The sequence below is a fragment of the Rhinolophus sinicus genome, linkage group LG03, assembly GCF_036562045.2.
Source record: "Rhinolophus sinicus isolate RSC01 linkage group LG03, ASM3656204v1, whole genome shotgun sequence".
In the NCBI taxonomy this organism is placed as follows: Eukaryota; Metazoa; Chordata; class Mammalia; order Chiroptera; family Rhinolophidae; genus Rhinolophus; species Rhinolophus sinicus.
The window spans coordinates 101,067,013-101,083,371 of NC_133753.1; the positions used below are offsets into that span (position 1 = coordinate 101,067,013).

The 16,359-nt window shown below is 49.5% G+C and overlaps 1 protein-coding gene and 1 long non-coding RNA gene across 11 annotated transcripts in view; one reads left to right on the forward strand and one right to left on the reverse strand.

Annotated features, from left to right (window-relative positions):
- Positions 1-16,359, forward strand: part of CUX1 (cut like homeobox 1) — a 346,923-nt gene that overhangs the window by 118,131 nt on the left and 212,433 nt on the right. The gene's annotated exons all lie outside the window — the stretch shown is intronic.
- LOC141570649 (uncharacterized) lies at positions 6,645-8,966 on the reverse strand. Its single transcript, XR_012494908.1, has 3 exons — positions 8,649-8,966; positions 7,444-7,480; positions 6,645-6,770 (listed from the first exon to the last, which is right to left on the reverse strand). It is a non-coding gene; the product is annotated as an uncharacterized LOC141570649 (long non-coding RNA).

Genomic DNA, 16,359 nt, shown 5'->3' on the forward strand with positions numbered 1-16,359 from the left:
CTCACGTAGCCCATGCTGCACACGGCCTGGAAGGGGGCCCAGGGCTCACCTGCTCTCCCCGACTCCCCCTTGACTTGCTGTGCCAGCGAGCTGTGCCGCTGCATTCATGGGGCAGAACATGCCCTCGGCATGTCCCGAGTATTCATGTGCTTGGGCTCAGCCATGAAGAGGGAAAGAGCGTCCTCACCCCCCACAACCCTTAGCTCCATTTCCCAAACTTCAGGGCAGGGCCCTGGCCCGGTGCAGGTTTGATGTCTCCTTCAGACCGGAGTGAGAGGTCATGTGCTGATTGTAGGTCCCAGAGAGAAAGCCTCCGACCAGGACCCCTCCTAGGCGCTGTCTGTGGAGGTGTCAGCGGGCATCAGCAGGGCCTGGGGGCTGCTGTGTGCTGACCAACAGACACTGTCCCTTCTCCACATTCAAAGATGCGGCCTGATACCCTCACGGAGTCATGACTTCCTGTCACCACTGACCCGGACAAGCTTCTAATCAGTGACCTTAAGGTGAAAAGCTCCAGATCTTATTACCGATGAGTCCAGCCAGCTACCACCTTCCTTTACTTGATTCTAAAAATGATACCTAGGTTTTAGAGGATTGCTTTGCAGGCAGCCGAAGTCACTGCTTGCACCTTCTGGTCCGTTTCAGGACAGAAGAATCAGGTTGCTTCATTTTGTTCTTATCCAGGCACTGAAGTTCCTCAGAGTGCCCTGGAGTTTCAGCCAGGCCGGGCCTGCTCCTCGGCGGGCTGGGCGCCTGTGGTTTCCTTGTAGCCTGAACTCGTCCCCCAGCCCCTTCCCTGCCGACACCCACGGCCCCTGGATGACTTGGGCCCACTCCCTGTGGCTCCGTGGCCTCAGCAGAGCTCACCTCATGCTCATGTCACAGTCCCCAGAAGGCACGTATTTTCCAGGAGAGGCCCATCAGGACCCCTCCCCATCAAGCCAATGCCGGAGAAGGGGGACAGGAGGGAGTCAGTTCCACGTTTTCGCTTTGACCATTTGAATGAAGTTTGATATGCCCACAAAAAGATGCACCCTTCATTAAGTGTGCACGCAGTTTGCCCAGCAGAGCTCATCCATGTCACCAACGCCCAGATCAAGGACGTGACCAGCAAGCACGCTCAGAGGCCCCTCTCAGGGCCTCCGGAATTGGCACAAGTTTTAAAGAAAGAGAGAAAGGAAAAGAGCATCTGACCAGTTCGTTTTTATGGGCAAGCTTTTTGCATACCTTTTACCTTGCCCCATATCCTCATTGGAACGATTAGGAATTGGACCCCAAATGCTTGAGTGAGTTGACCAAAGCAAGGCCACAGCAGCAGGTCTCCTACGATCTCAGCCCCCTGCTCTTGCATCGGAGCCACACTGTCAGGTTTCGTTCTCTCCCTGTCTTTTATAGATTATTAGGAAGTGAAATACCATATTAATATTTTCAAAACTTCTTAGGAAGTTTCAAGTGTTGTATAATGATTAAGGTAGAAACTAGGAAACGAGAGCTTTGAATCCTAGCTTACAGGAAATTCTAACTCGTAGGAAATCTAATTCAGGCAGTCCTGGGACACACCACACGCTCTGAGATGAAAGTCAGCTAAATTGGGATCTAATTCTATAATCTAAATATAGATGTAGATATATTACAGGTTGGCCTTTTCAGCTTGGGAGAGGATCATTCACTCTAAAAAGTACCTTTTGTGTCATAGAGAAGAGCGGCTGGCTGTGGTGACAGCTCAGGAAGGCAAGGAGGGGCTTTTACTTTTTTATTCCTTAGTCTTTATTTTCTTAAATTTTATGATAAGAATGTATTTGCGCACTACATGTGTAATAAACCAGTTGAAAGGACAAGTGGGAAGACATCTCAGTGAGTGTTTTCTGTGTGGACGGGAGGTTTGCGAGTGGTGTTGGCCTTTCCTGGTCCTTTTCTTCCTTCAGCGACAGTGACTGTGCAGGATGAAGGTGGTCAGCTCTGTCCCCCATCCGTGGGGCAGACACCCTCCTTGGGTTGACTAGCACATTAGCCTTTGTGTGACAAGGGTTTTTTTGTTTTTTTTTAAAATGTTTTGTTACAAAATGAATGCAGTAGTCCCTCCTTATCCGTGAGGATACATTTTAAGATCCCCAGTGGGTGTCTGAAACTGCAGCTAGTACCAAGCCCTATATACCGAACCCTGTGTGTACTGTTTTTCCTGTGTGTACATACCTATGCTCAAGTTTAATTTATAAATTAGGCACAGTAAGAGATTAACAACAACAATAATAAAACAGAACAATTATAACAATATACTATAATTAAAGTTATGTGAATGCTCTCTCTCTCTCTCTCTCTCTCTCTCTCTCTCTCTCTCTCTCTCTCTCTTTCTCTCTGTCTGTCTGTCTGTCTGTCTGTCAAAATCTCTTATATTGTATGTACAGCCATGGGTACGCTGTACAAAGGGATGGTTCATGTCCCAGGCGGGATGGAGTGGGACGGCACTAGATTTCATCATGCTACTCGGAATGATGCGCAATTTAAATCTTACGACTTGTTTCTTTCTGGAATTTTCCATTTAATATTTTCAGATTACGGTTGACTTTGGGTAACCAAAACCTCAGATAAGGGGAAACTACTGTATGCTCATAAAAATCAAACCACTTCAGACATGCATAACAAAAATATTTAAAGTCCTCACCCCCCCATACTTCAGAGGTCCCCACTGTAAATTGCATATTTTATAATTGTTTATTTTGATTATTATTTTCCCGTTAGAATGTAAGGACAGGAATCTCTGCCTCTTTTGTTCACAGATGTATCTCGAGCACCAAGAACAAACAGTGTTTTGCACGCCGTGGTAGGTAGTACACACATGTCTGTGGAGCGAGTGAGGGCTGCGCAGACATCTCTGTACACGAGTCCTCGAGCATTCGTGCAGCTGTGCGGATTCTTAGGTGTGAAATTGCTAGCTCAGGGGTGTGTCCATGTTTTCCTTTTGCTGGTTCTGCCAGCATGGTGCCAGAATGGGGCCTCAGTTGTCACGTCTCACCAGGTGACAGGAAGGACAATGGGACTGTCCTTTTCCTCACAAGCTCACCAGCACTCAATAGGTCCTTTGTTAAATCTTCCAGGGGTAGAAAAACACATTGCTTTAGTTCACACTTCCTCAGTCAACAATGAGGGTGGCCATCCCTTCAATGTTTATTAGCCAGTGGTATCTCTTTTGATATCCTTTGCCCATTTTTCTCACCGATAGCTTGCTTCTGTCTTATTTGATTCTTACTGGTTTTTAGAGTGTGTGGTATTAATTCTTTCTTTTATATATTGCAGATAGTTTCCCCAAATTTATCACTTGTCTTATAAATATATACATGTTTTTGTATATCCTCTTACAGTAATTGAAGCATTCTGGTTTTTCACAAGATTTTTAAAGCTGACAGCAGTTTTGTAAATATGGCATGAGCGATAGGGATCTAACCACTTTTTCCCAAGTGGATAACTAATTTTCCCAGTGCAGCATTCTTTTAAATACTCTGAATAAAAGAGAATAAAAATTTGTCTTGGAGAGATGGGGATTTTGAACCAAAAACGTGCATAGCAGTTTTTATTTAAACACCCAGACCAGGAACAGGAGTTTGAACTGAATTTCCCCTAAGATCCAAAACTTGTAGAGGTGGTCGCCTGAGGGCTTTCCAGCTCTCCGGAATGTTTCTGCCTTTCTGCCGTGCCTTTCCTCTTTCTCTTGCTGTAATGAGCAGCCATTAGAGATCTGATGACTAGTGTGAAAGTGGCAGCATTCTGGCGTTTAGGATGGTGGTGTAATCGCACTTACTGAAAACTCTAAATTTGTGTTGGTTGGTCTACTGTGTCTCATTACACCGGAAGTGGAAAAATTCTGTGTGCCTGTGTAGAGTTGTCCTGCTATATCATAGTTCAGGGGAAACACAAGTAACTATAACTCACATCGCAGAGGATTATTTAAATTAGATTTTATTCCATTTAGTTGGTACTGAAACAAGAATTTGAATATCCTATTCCTTTTCTCCTTTTCGCTTCCCCTTAACTGGTGCAGTTCAGATCAGACAGCCGCCCAGCTTGGACCCCTGATGCCTTCCTGCGTGGCCAGGCGCGAGGCCCCGTAGCCACTCCAGCCCTTACCTCTGCCTGTGCCCCGTGGTCCCTGGCATGCCCAGGAATCCCCGGCACGCACATCCTGCGCTAAGTCGTCATCCTGTGCTCGTCTCATGTTGTCTGGTTTATCGTCTCTCCTTTTCTGCCTGTTTGCCCCCACTAGCATGTCAGTCTCTGGAGAGCAGGGACCGTTTTTGGTCATTTCATGGCTATACCTCCAACCCCTGGCACAGAGCCTGGGACAAAATAGGTGCTCAGTGAATATTGTTGACTAGCTGGCCAGATATTCTTGTGGACGGAATAATGCCCATGGATCACGAGTGACAGCGGGGCTTCCTGCCCTTTGCCATAGAGCTGGGAGTACCCACTTAATCGGCGAGGAGCTTAGCTCCCGGACAAGCTGTGCAGATGTAAGCTCTCAGAGGAACATTTTTACTACTCAGAAAGTGTTCCAAGAGGCTCTAGACAGGCGCTGATGTACCCCCAGCCTGTGAGGCTGGGAAATGGGTTCTAGTTTGGAAAAGCAGGCTCCCTGCAGAGCTTGCCATTGTGAGTGCCCCCAGGGCAGAGAGCGGCTTTGATGGGGAGGCTTCTGGGGCTCTCACCCTGCAGCCCGTCATCACACACAGAGGTGGAGCCAAGTTTAAATTCCATAACGCTTACAAATTGGAATTTTTGGCAAAAGCTCAACTTAATGAATTGCTATTAGGTAAACCATGTAACAAATTATTAGTATACTGTTATAAATTAAACATTGGCTGAAAAGGATGACTTCTCGGGTCTTACCCATGTAACAGTAGTTCAGAAACAGCCCCCATAAAAGAGACCTCAGGATTTGACTCCCAATGACCCTTCATAATCCTGTGACTGTGGGCAGGTAGCTCCCCTCCCTGGGCTCGGCTTTGTGTCTTCATTGCCACGTGCGGATGCCAGGCCCAGTGGTCGGTGCTGGGGTGCAGTGTGCACAGCCGCTCTAGGAAGCTGTGGGACACACGGGCTTCTGTCCAGTGCTGAGCTCACAAGCAGGGACCCGCGGGGTCACTAGGCCAGGGAGGCTGTGCCGAATGCTGATAGAAAGGGGGGGCTGCCCAGGGTAGTGGTGCTGTCTCTCAGGAACAAGGTCTTATAAAGGGAGGGCTTTCATAATAACACATCTGACCCGTTCTCTACCTGGTACCTGAGCAGAGAAATGACAATACCGAGGAAATTGTAGATTGGCTCCCAGGCAGCCCCTGAAATGTCCACTTTTTCCTTCTTGTGGCCTAAGGGACAGTTACTGTGCTGTTGACAACCTCCCGCCTCCCTTAGGCCTTTACTGTTTATGTTCCCGAGCTAACCTGTTCTCAGAGTCACCCTGTGATCCTTGAGACCCCAGAAGCCAGGGCTCTGTCCCCAAGACGAGTGTCTGTCTGCTTTCTCTTCTGTCTGAATCCAGCCTTTGCATCCAGTTTCCTGGGTACTTAACTCCAGAGTCTTTTTTTTTTTTTACCCACTAAGTTACATGCTGTATCTTTTGGAATTTTGAAAATAAATGGAAAATTAATATGTGAACATCAGGCTTATCTTAGGGAACACTGCAAACACCCCTCACGTCGCAGCAGCTGAGCAGAGATAAGTGCAGGACATAAAACCCCCTCTTCTTCGTTGCATGAATCCTGACCCACACTCCCCCTCCCGCACCTGTCCCCTTTGCCTTGCTGTATCTTCTCCACAGCACTTACTGGCTTCTGACACATTATCTGTTTGTTTGTCACCTATCTTCCCCATTAGCATATCAGGCCTACGAAGTCGGCACTTGTCTGCTGTTCTGGCGCACAGTAAGCACTGACATACGCATTTAGTGAATGACTCTCAGCTCAGAGCCTGAAAGTCAGTCTGGCCTGGGCTTCGTGAACCATCGATTAGTGGCTAAAGGAGGGCGGCGAGCCATTCCCAGGAGGGGCCCGCAGTCACTCTCTTTGACAGATATGTGTTTATTAAAATTACATCTACAGGGTTCCAAATGGTATTTAAATTGTAAATACAAATGTCAGGGACTCTGAAGCTTTAAGTCTTGATTCTGTGAACAGTGAAACCAGGGAGGTTGCGCTGGGCCGTACATGCAGGGGGAAAAGTCAGCTACTGTTTTCTGTATTCAGCAGGACGACCTGAAAGAAGTAGCAAGGAAAGAGAGAAAACCAAACCCTGTGAGTTTGTGCAAGTATATCTTTGCAGGTATCTTCTTGCCTGTCGATTGCTGGATTTTCTCTTCTAGTGTTTCAGGCTAAAAGGTATGGCTCAACTATGGCTGGGAAGACAGCACTAAAAAGCAGTTTACCCTTAGAAGAGCTTTCTTCCGTAGTTGGGAGTGCAGGCAGCGTCCACAGTAAGCAGCAGAGGCTGGGTTGTCTCTGGGTGCCTTTTTCTCACTGAGGTGCTGGGGGGTTGGGGGGAGGCCAGGAGCCTAGGGCATGGTTGCTGAGAGCCCTTGGTCTGCTCTGCGCTCATGGGTGCAGGAGAACATGCCCAGTAGCGGTCGGCCTTCTCTTTCTCCTCCTCCTCCATCGTCACCACCCCAGCACCAGTACCACAGCCCCCGAAAATGCTGCCATCTAGACAGCGCGGGAGGGAAGCAGCCCTGGAATTAGTGTCAGGACAAGGCAGGAAAAGTCCCAGGGCCTCTTGAGTGTCCTCATCTGCAAAACAGAACTGGTGTTAACCCCCCACCCCTGCCCCGGCAGGTGGTGACAGCACCCAGAGAGGCGTGTGTGCCTCAGCGCTTGGTGGATGGCGGTGTGCTCTGCCCAAGTAAGCACTTATGATCAATTAGTGGATTCATCCATTCAGCCAATAGTTATTGACAGCCCACCTTAACAGGAAAGAGTATTACACAGCCACTGAAAACTGAAATCACGAGTACCGTTCAGACACATGAGCTGTTTCTGTTAGCGCGATAACGAGGAGGGGCCACTGTGTTGGCAGGTGAAGACTGTGAGCTCTGCCAGGCATGTGGGATGCATTATGGGTATTTTGAATGTAAAGTCTTTCTTGAATGTTGTTACTATATTTTCTCCTTAAAATAACAGTTCTTAGGGTAGCAACCTGTATCTTAGAAATTAAACCTTAAAAAGGGGAGGGAAACATATTCACATTAAACTCAGCCCTGGGGCAATCTCCTCCCTCAGGAGCCCTCCCTGACACCCCCCCCCTCAGTTATTCCTCCCTCTGTGGGGTGAGTGAGGGGTTAAGTCCTTTCCTCTGTGCCCCCAATGCCCCAGCCTGCTGCTGCTGCTGTCGACACTCAACAGTTACTTACGTGATCACGGGCAGCACACAGAGTGTTGGAGATGGGCCCTGTGTGTTATTTACCTTTATTTCCTTGTTGGTTACCACAGAGGTGCACCTCCTAGAGAAAGGATGAGAGGGTGACTCATCTTTCTAAACCTGTTTTCTAATCTGTAAAGTGTACCCACCCTGCAGGATTGCTGCGGAATGATGCATATGAACACTCAGTACAGGTCCTAATGCACAAAGCTGCTCAATAATATTCTCTCCATCTTTTGTGGCTTTCAGTTTTGAATGCGCAGATTGTTCTCTTAAAAAAAAAAAAAAAAAGTTGCTTGCAACAAGAGTCTGCCCTGCACTGTACCAGGCTATTTTTACTTAACTGTTTTGTGAGTGTCCCCTGGGACTGGATCTTAAAGGCCACGCACTCCCTGAGCTGCACATTGAAAATGCCACCCCGCCTGGCACAGGCCCAGCGGCGGGAGGTCGTTTCACCCTGGGAAAACTAGATGTCAGTGAAAAATGCTGGAGGTGGTTGGCATCTACAAAAGCTGCTCATAAAACCAGCACATTCTCAGTACAAAATGAGCACTGTTAAAAATAAAACGTATAAGAAGAAATATATTTGAATATGAGGGCACTGCAAACAGTTTCGCAAGGTATTAAGATCACATTAATCTTAATTTTATTATATATTAAAGTTTCTAACTTTTCAAATAATGCCGTTTTCGTTGTTTTAAAATGTCTGAGAATTATAGAGCTATTTGGTGTGGCTGTCAGGCAAGGACGCCTGCCATTTATTGGGGCCCTGGTTTTATTTAATAGCCAGATGAATGGAACAGTTAATAAAAGAAATATTGCTTTATTCCCTGACATTTATGTCCTTGGTTTCCAATAAAGAATTGAAATTATGAATAGTTGATGGTTTAAATTGATGTTTTATGTTGAACGCTAGCTATAATTTGCCCTCTGAGGATTGTAATACCGAGAAACAGATGGTTTTTCACAGTAACAAATTGCTATGTGTATACAGTCTACAGTCTTGGCTTTCAGATACTTTCACCTTCGGTTCTGAGCTGCCCTGCTGCTGGCAGGCCTGGCGAGGTGCAGCGTCTCTTAAAGGGGCTTCCTGTGCTGGGGGAGACACAGCCAGGCCCCCAGGGTTAAATTGAGGTTCAGATCAGAACATTGGGAAGTCCTGTGCCCCAGACACAGTCGGTACCTGCCATCCAGGCCCAGCGCTGAGAGCCGGGGCCAAGAGCAGCCGTGTGTTTCTGGAAGCAGCTCACCTCTCAGGTCACGGTGGCAGCTGTGAGCCGTGCCCACAGCGTTGCTGCGTGGGACAGTCAGGTGCGGCGTGCGCGGCAGCGTTCACAGTCCTCCTAGAAGTGGCCGAGAAATGCCATGGAGATGAGTTGTAGCGTTTTGTGGGCGTCCTGCAGTAGAGAGATTGAGGGCTTGGGCTCTGGGGCCAGATGGCCTGAGTCTCTGGTTTGACAGCCACTAGCCGGTCAGGCAACCTTGGGGAGGTTTCCCGAGATCCCAGTTTCCTCATCTATAAACATCGACAGCAGAAGCCACCTCCTTGTTACGGTGATTGAAGGAGATGATCCCATAAAACAGCACTTAGCACAGTGCAGGAGGCAAAGTGCGGAGCCCAATAAATGGTGGTGGTGCTGGTGCTGAGCACGAGAAACAAAAATTACAAAGCAGACTGATGATGCGGCTTGATTCTTAGGGTTACAAAAGCTTCCTTGTTCTTCAAGGCTAGTTCCCACGGGGGCGCTTTAAACAGCTACGCATTAGGGCTGCAGAAATGTACTTTCCAGACCTTTGAAAGGAACATGGCTGCCATGGAGTGAGGTACCTGAAACAGTAACACTCCAAAGTGTCTGTTTTGTTGGCCTCTGAGGTGCCCTCCTGGGAGGAGGACCTGGGCCGTCTCCGGCCTCATTGCCGCTGAGGCTAATGCATCTCCAACAGCAGCTTGGAGCTTGTTAGACTGTTGAAACGTGAACCAGAGCCCCTGGTAGACAATTCAGGAACACTTACAGTTAGAAAATGGTGCCTGGTTTTATGTGTAATTTTGCACAAGTGATAATAACACTTGATAATTGGAATTAGTAATGATGCATTTGGGGTTAGAGCCTAATATTTTTGTAAAATTTCATCAGTTGAGATCGGTGCTTCTATATTCTCCAAGAAGAATGTTGAATTTAATGTTTTTACCTTGTTAAGGTTGTGATCCAAAAGCTTGTTTTCAAGGCATTTATTTATTGCTTAAAATGCAAAGTTCTTTTCCAGAAGGAAAGAAAATATTATCAAAGTGTTTGAGCTCTCAGTTGATGGATAACAGCCCTGTTCATCTCCTGACTCTAAGAGCCAGCCAGCAGCATTTCCTGAACACCTACTGTGTGCTGCACCCTACCCTTATCCCCGAGGAGGGTGAGAGGTGCGCTTAGCGCCCCTTCCAAAGCCCCATCACTGTGCTGGTGAGGGATGGAGCCTGGCTCCCGACTGGTCTCTGCTAACACAGCCCACGCTCACTGCCTCCTCTGCCCTCAGAAAGGATCCTGGGGATGAGCCGTGGGGCCAGCCCTGGGCCCCGTCACCTGGTGCCTCCAGCCTGGGTTCCGGCTCTAGCACAGAACTCAGCACGCGGTGTTCATCTCCACACTCCTGTGAACGGGTGCTCGTTTGGAGACAAGAAGTACTGGGTTGACGTGAGGGGATCAGGACCCACGCCCGGCCCCTACTCCTCTAGCACGGGTGCCTCTCTGGACGCCTTCCCCATCTGTAGACTGAGCGTAGTGGTCTAGATTGCGCTTTCTCCAACACGAAGCTAATCTCCTCTGCCCCTGCTTCAGATCCTTCAGCATCTACCTGTAGCCGAAAGGGCAGGTCCAGCCCCTCCAGGGAGCCACAGCGACATGGCCCTAGCCTGGCTCCAGCCTCTCTGACTTCCATGGAACCCCAAGTTGGTCCCTTTGGGCTCCTCCTGTGCCCCACTTGGCTTCCTGCTGGGCCAGATGCCTCAGGAATCCTGGGGTGTTTCAACCCTCTGTTCCCTTTCAGGGCAACCACCTCATCCTGGGGTAGCGCCTGGCACACAGCAGATGTCGTACAAGTAGAATGGATGTGTGTGCAGATGTGCTCTGTAAGCCGTTGTGGGGGGCTGGGACGTGCTTCTTTTACCCTAATCCCGAGACTCTCCAAAGGCAGGGAGGGGTGTGCGTACAACCCCTGTGCAGTTACGGCTCAGGTACTCGGGGAGCAGTCACTTACTGGCAACAGTTACTAATAGAGTTTCTGCAAGTGGAAGACGTGATGGGTCTGGGACCACTGCTTGTTTCGAAGTCTGTTACAGAGTCAGGTTTCAAAGCTTTGGGATTTTTTTTAATAGGAAAGAAATTTGTTTCATGAATTGAGCGTAAAGGGCCTTTATCTTTGTTTCTCTGCATGACAGTGGAGACCCTCAGGCAGGGACAGTGTCTCGGTCACTGCAGTGTCCTGGCACAGAGGGCAGTGGGAGACCACCTGAGGGGCTTGGGAGCGCTGGTCTGACAGCCGAGGGCAAATGCACAGATATGTGGTACACCTGGAATTAATTTTAAAAAACACAAATATGCAGTACATGTTACACTGGAAATAGGTCTAAATTAACTATTGATGAGAAAAGCCAACAGTCAGAAAAGGTGAAGGTCTTGGTGGCAGAAGTTATTTCGCATGAGTCAGCCCTGCTGTCTCCCGCGTGTCCCTGCTCATTCCTCACAGCTTGTGGCATCCCAGTTTGGGGGCTGGGGCGAGGTGAGAAATTCAGGTTGAACCCTGAAGTTCTCAGGGAGTTGCGAAGAAAGTGTCACCTCTCCCTGGCTGTGAAAGCTCGAAGCTCTATTTGTGGTGTCCACACCCCGGTGTGGCTTACCTTTTCTGAAAACTTTTTCATCAGCTGCTGTCCTCTCAGATGAGTCAGCACCAACTTTTCCTCCTCTTCACCTCCTGCCTCTGCTCTCTCCCCAGTCTCATAGCTCTACTGCTGGTTTTCTTTCTTTCATTCCCAAGTCCACAACCTGCTCAGCCTTTCGATTTCTTGTGTGGCCCACTCTGCAGCCTCCTGACAGTTTCCCTGTCTCTGGAAAGTGGCCTGGCCCGCCCTTTCCGTCACCATTGTCCCAGGGCATTTGGCATGAGGCCTCCGTACTCTGCTGCACGTCCCAGGCTCTTTGCGATGGGTCCCACGTGCCGGTACAGAAGGACACAGCCTTTGCCCAGGCGCTTCAGGCATTCTGTGCTCGGGCTGTTGGGGTCCCCTCTGGAAGTGAGGCCTGTGGGCTTGCTTGTCCTTCTCTTGTTGCCTGTCAGTATCCCACTTGGACACTCCATGAACCTTCCTGGGCCCTCTTCACCCCTACTGCGTGGCACAGGCTCCACGCCACTAAACTTGGGAACCAGAGCTCCCCGATGCTGTCTGATCCCACACGTTGTGCCTGTGGTACCTTGCTAGAGCAGTGCTCTGAGCAATGGTAACAATGACAGTAACAATAATAGCAGGAGTCACCAGCTTCGCAGGTGATCCCAGTGCTCCGTTGTCTACAGCCGTTCCTTCATTAACCTCATAGCATCCCAGTGGGGTGGGCAATCGGATCTTGATTTCACAGATGGGAAGACGCAGGCTCAGAAGCGTTAAGAAAGTTTCCTGGATCTCACAGAAGGTCACAGTGTCCAAGGGGCAGAGCGCAAACCCAAACCCAGACCTGAGCTTTCCACCCCTGGCCACATTTGGTGTTAATTTTGCCTAAAGGTCCTGGAGTTGAAGAGTTCAAAGGCACTTGGGAGGTGACGAGGTTCAGTTTGATGGAAGCTGAGACTGTACGGTGATAGCCTAGGTTCTCACAGTGAGTTGGGGCAAAGCTGGAAGGCAGGCATGGATGTCCTGACCCCAGCAGTTTCCTCCAGCTGGTCCACATTCCCGGTTCCTGCCCCATCCTGTCAGCCCCACTCCCCAGATTCCAGGTTGGTGCAGAGCAGGAAGGCAACTACGTGGGTAGAGTGGGGCCGAGACCTGGCTCCCCACTCCCACAGAAAACACTCATAATGTCTCTCTCTGCACACACCTTCTGTGGGTTCTTATGCTCTGGGGAGTAACTTTAAATGAAATGACAGCCTGACCCAGTGGAGACAAGACGTGACTGGGGACAGACAGGCTGAGAGGTGGAAAGCAGCCGTCCACATCATGGGTTCCGATAACCTCAGCCCCGCCCGGAGGAGCAGGTACAAGCAGCAGTTCTCTCAGGTCCATTACACACGTGTTCCCGCTGATCGGCCCCGTAACTTCTCCAAGCGCATATCCCTGTGTCCCCTTTCACAGATAAGGAACCTTACGGCTTCGTCGGGCCAGGGCCACATACTGCGTTAAAGAGAAAGCCTGTTTGGTTGGCCCCGTGGCTCTCATGCTTCCCTTTCGTAGATGTTCTGGGTACATCTATAGGACATAAATGTTGGAGTAAAAGGTTTTGTGTTACAATAGTACTTGCATCCAAATCAGTGTCAGTGAAGTAACTGGAGAAAATGGGCTTGAAACAAGACCAGATACGTAAAGTGGCTGCTAAGCATGGGTGAGAAGAAGCAGGATTCCCCGCATGTGGTTTGGGAGGACTACTTAGCCATACTTCTGTCGTTACGCCCAGCCCTTAGCCTTTGCACCCTCATGCTGCCTGCCTTCCTGGTGGGAAGTGCTGGGGAAAGGGTGGCCAGCTACAGTCAGAGGATAAAAGCCACAGGAAGGTTAAGAAATTCCCTTTTCTTTTCAGTATGTATTTTTTTCTATCATTACTGAACCTAGTGGATGCTTTTTAAACCTCTCATTGCTGTGAACTAGTTCATGAAGACACAGGTGGCTTGTTAGGCCGTCCAGGCACGACTGAGGCAGCACCCCTCACTCCTGGTTCAGAGGCAAGCACGTCCCGCGGTGGCTCACGAGATCTGCACTTCTAGTTTCACTTCATTAAAAACAGTACAAAGGAAAAGGCTGTCAGAACACAAGCAACATTTGAAACAAGAATTGGGCTCTCCGCCGCCACCGCAGGCAGAATGGTTTAAGTGCTCCGGAATGCCAGCTAAAATGTCGTGTCCCAGAGAGGCCAGGCACTTGGGCCAAGTGGCGGAGGGCACTGCTGAGACCACAGCTGTGCTCTGTGTCCCAGGTAAGCATGGCCGCAGCCGCAGAGGGTCAGGGCAGAAAGGGGCCTGGCAGGCCTGCTCCTCTCGTCCAGAGGTTTCACACTGGTCAGTTCCTTGAAGCTCACGGGGGAGGGGGAGGGACTGGCCTAACCCCCCCCCCACACACACACACACCTGTGTAACCACAGGGACTCTATTTTCATTTGTCCTGCAGTATTTCACATCCACGTAAACTTTTGTTTGAAAATACGAAAAAAGAAAAATCCCTAACTTGGACTCCAACCTCTTTGTTTTTTCATTGGCAAACTCAGGCCCACAGAAGGGGAGTGACCGTCTAGTGAGCTGGGTCCAGCTGTCACTCTCCCTCAGACACCACCCAAGGCTGCTGCGTCCCCGGGGGCCGGGTAGAACCCTAGCTGTGTGCCCACTGCCCACTCTGGGGTCTCAGTCCAGGCTTGTAAAATGAAGCAGATAGGTGTTCCCAATGGCCAGAGGCCCCCAGGGTGACGCTGAGTCGACTCCTCGTCTTTACGGTCATCTAGAGAGGTGAACTCAGATATGAGGGAGCGTAAGTCTTACCGGCATGGGCGTGCCTGCAGGAGGGTGCAGCAGACTATTAGGGTTAAATTGGGGGTGGGGGCTGCCAGAGTTTTGACCTTTTGTATTATTTGAGGGTTTTTTGTTTACGGCAATTATATACTATGAGAAAATAATCTAGTTGTTTCAATAGAGGATAAATATTAGGGTGGATGGATAGATAGAGAGATACAGAGAGATACAAATTCCTCCAGTCTTCAGCCCTGGGAAACCTCTGACACCCCCACCCCCATCCCCAGGAGGGCTCAGGCTCACCATGCCTACCACACCCAGCTCAGGGTTTCATCTCCCTGTGCTCCAGCTTTCCCTTTTGAGAAGAAGGGCTCGGCCCCAAGTGCTTACCTTTTCCACATTCTCTGATTTGTGTGTGTGGTGATCGGTTGTAAGAAAGCTGTTGTGATCTGGAGAACAGGGTTGGCAGATGTCCAGGAATGCTAAGACAGGGTCACAGGTCGGAATCAGCCGCGCACTGTCAGAGGTGGGGGCTGAGAGCTGCAGCTGCTCTGATGGGGGTCTCAAGAGTGTGCAGGGTGCTCTGGTGAGCACCCACTTTTCCGTTTCATAGTGTGTCAGAGAACTGATTGCCACTCAGTGAGACTGTGCCATTTGTTTATTGATTGAAGTATTCAGCCCTCCTGCACACCCACGGCAGATCAGAAGGAGCAGCTCCTCCCCTTCCTAGCTGTGGGCCTTACACAGGTGTCTGAACCTCTCTGAGAAGTTTGGACGGAGCTGGTCTTCCTGACCAGGTATCCTCTCCTCACTGCCTACTCTTTCCAGTCCTTTCCATGTGGCCTCCGCCACTGTGTCTCCAAGAGCAGAAGGTGCTCTCAGGCCTCGTCTTAACCACTTCTTCATCTGAAAATGCACTTCCTCTCTTGACTTCCGGGACCACCCTGCCTAGTTTCCCCCCCACGTCGTCAGACCCTTCCTGGCTTCCCCTCTCCATCACCATGGTGCTCACGGCATGGTCCCTTTACACCCTCCTCCTCTGTCTGGGAGGCCAGGCCGTTCTCAGAGCTCCCAACCTGACCGGCTCTGACTCTACCTCCCCAGCTGCTCCGTGCGTCCTACAGTGCGTGCCCAAAGCCAGCATGGTGATCTCCAACTGCTCTGGCTTCCCCCTGTGGCAGCCCCATTGGCCACCAAGTTGCTCCAGCCCGAAGCCTGGGAGTGACCACCTCCCTACTCCCTCCTCTGCCCTCCCCTCCCTACCGCTCCCCTCCCTTATCGACACATTGCCAACACTTGCCCATTTTTTCTCCTAAGGACCTTGGCTTCATTCTTTTTCTCTCCATCGCACCCTAGGAGTCAGCCTTCTTTCTCCCCTAGATCTCTGCTGGTATCATGTTTGCAGTGATCTCTTCTCTCTGGGACATCTTGGCTAGCCTTGCACACCTTTAATTGGCTCTCTCCACGCAGACACTCGCATTTGGATCTGGGCTAAAGGCTTCAGCTTTCTCTGCTGTTGCCTTCAGGAACCTACTTGTTACCCACCTTCCAAGAATGTTACAAAAAGTTTGGATTTTGAAGGTCCGTGGAGAACTCAGAGAGTTGTCTGGGTTTCCAGAAGAGAAACAGTAACCACAGGTGGCTTTGATGCCTGCCTGTGGACCATTACTGGGAACTGCTGGGGACTGGGGTCTCTAGGCACACCTTCCCCAGTCCCCACCTGTTCCCCTGGATTGTGTGGGACCCCTCCTCACGTTCTCCCGAGAAGGCCCCTTAAAGCCCCCCTCGCTTACTTATTCCTGCCACATAGACTCCAGAAAACCTTCTTTATATAAACCACAGCAGCCATGCCCAGTGACAGCATACGGCTTACCTCATGAGGTTCTTCCTGTTCTTTCTGTCAGTCTTTTAAAATTAATGAGTCTGGATCCTTTCGTGTAAGGCACCATCAAAACCTACTTGGCTTAAATTATGGTCTTATGCCTTTTGATTAAATGACCTTAATCAAATATCTCTAAGGTAGGGGTCATTTATGATAAACATTGTCAGAACTTAAGGCAACAGTTTACTTGGCAAGTAATTTTCGTCACAAAATAGAAAAACAAGTGTGAAAAATAATCCTGCAGACTGTTATAAAATGTCTTTAGACAGTAGTCATCAGAGATTAGATTTACTTGCACAAAACTCTTGTTGATGTTGAAAAAGCACACTGGTCTGGCCCTGGTCCCATAGGCAAGACGACACCCTGGTGAACACAGAGCGATTTGTGTT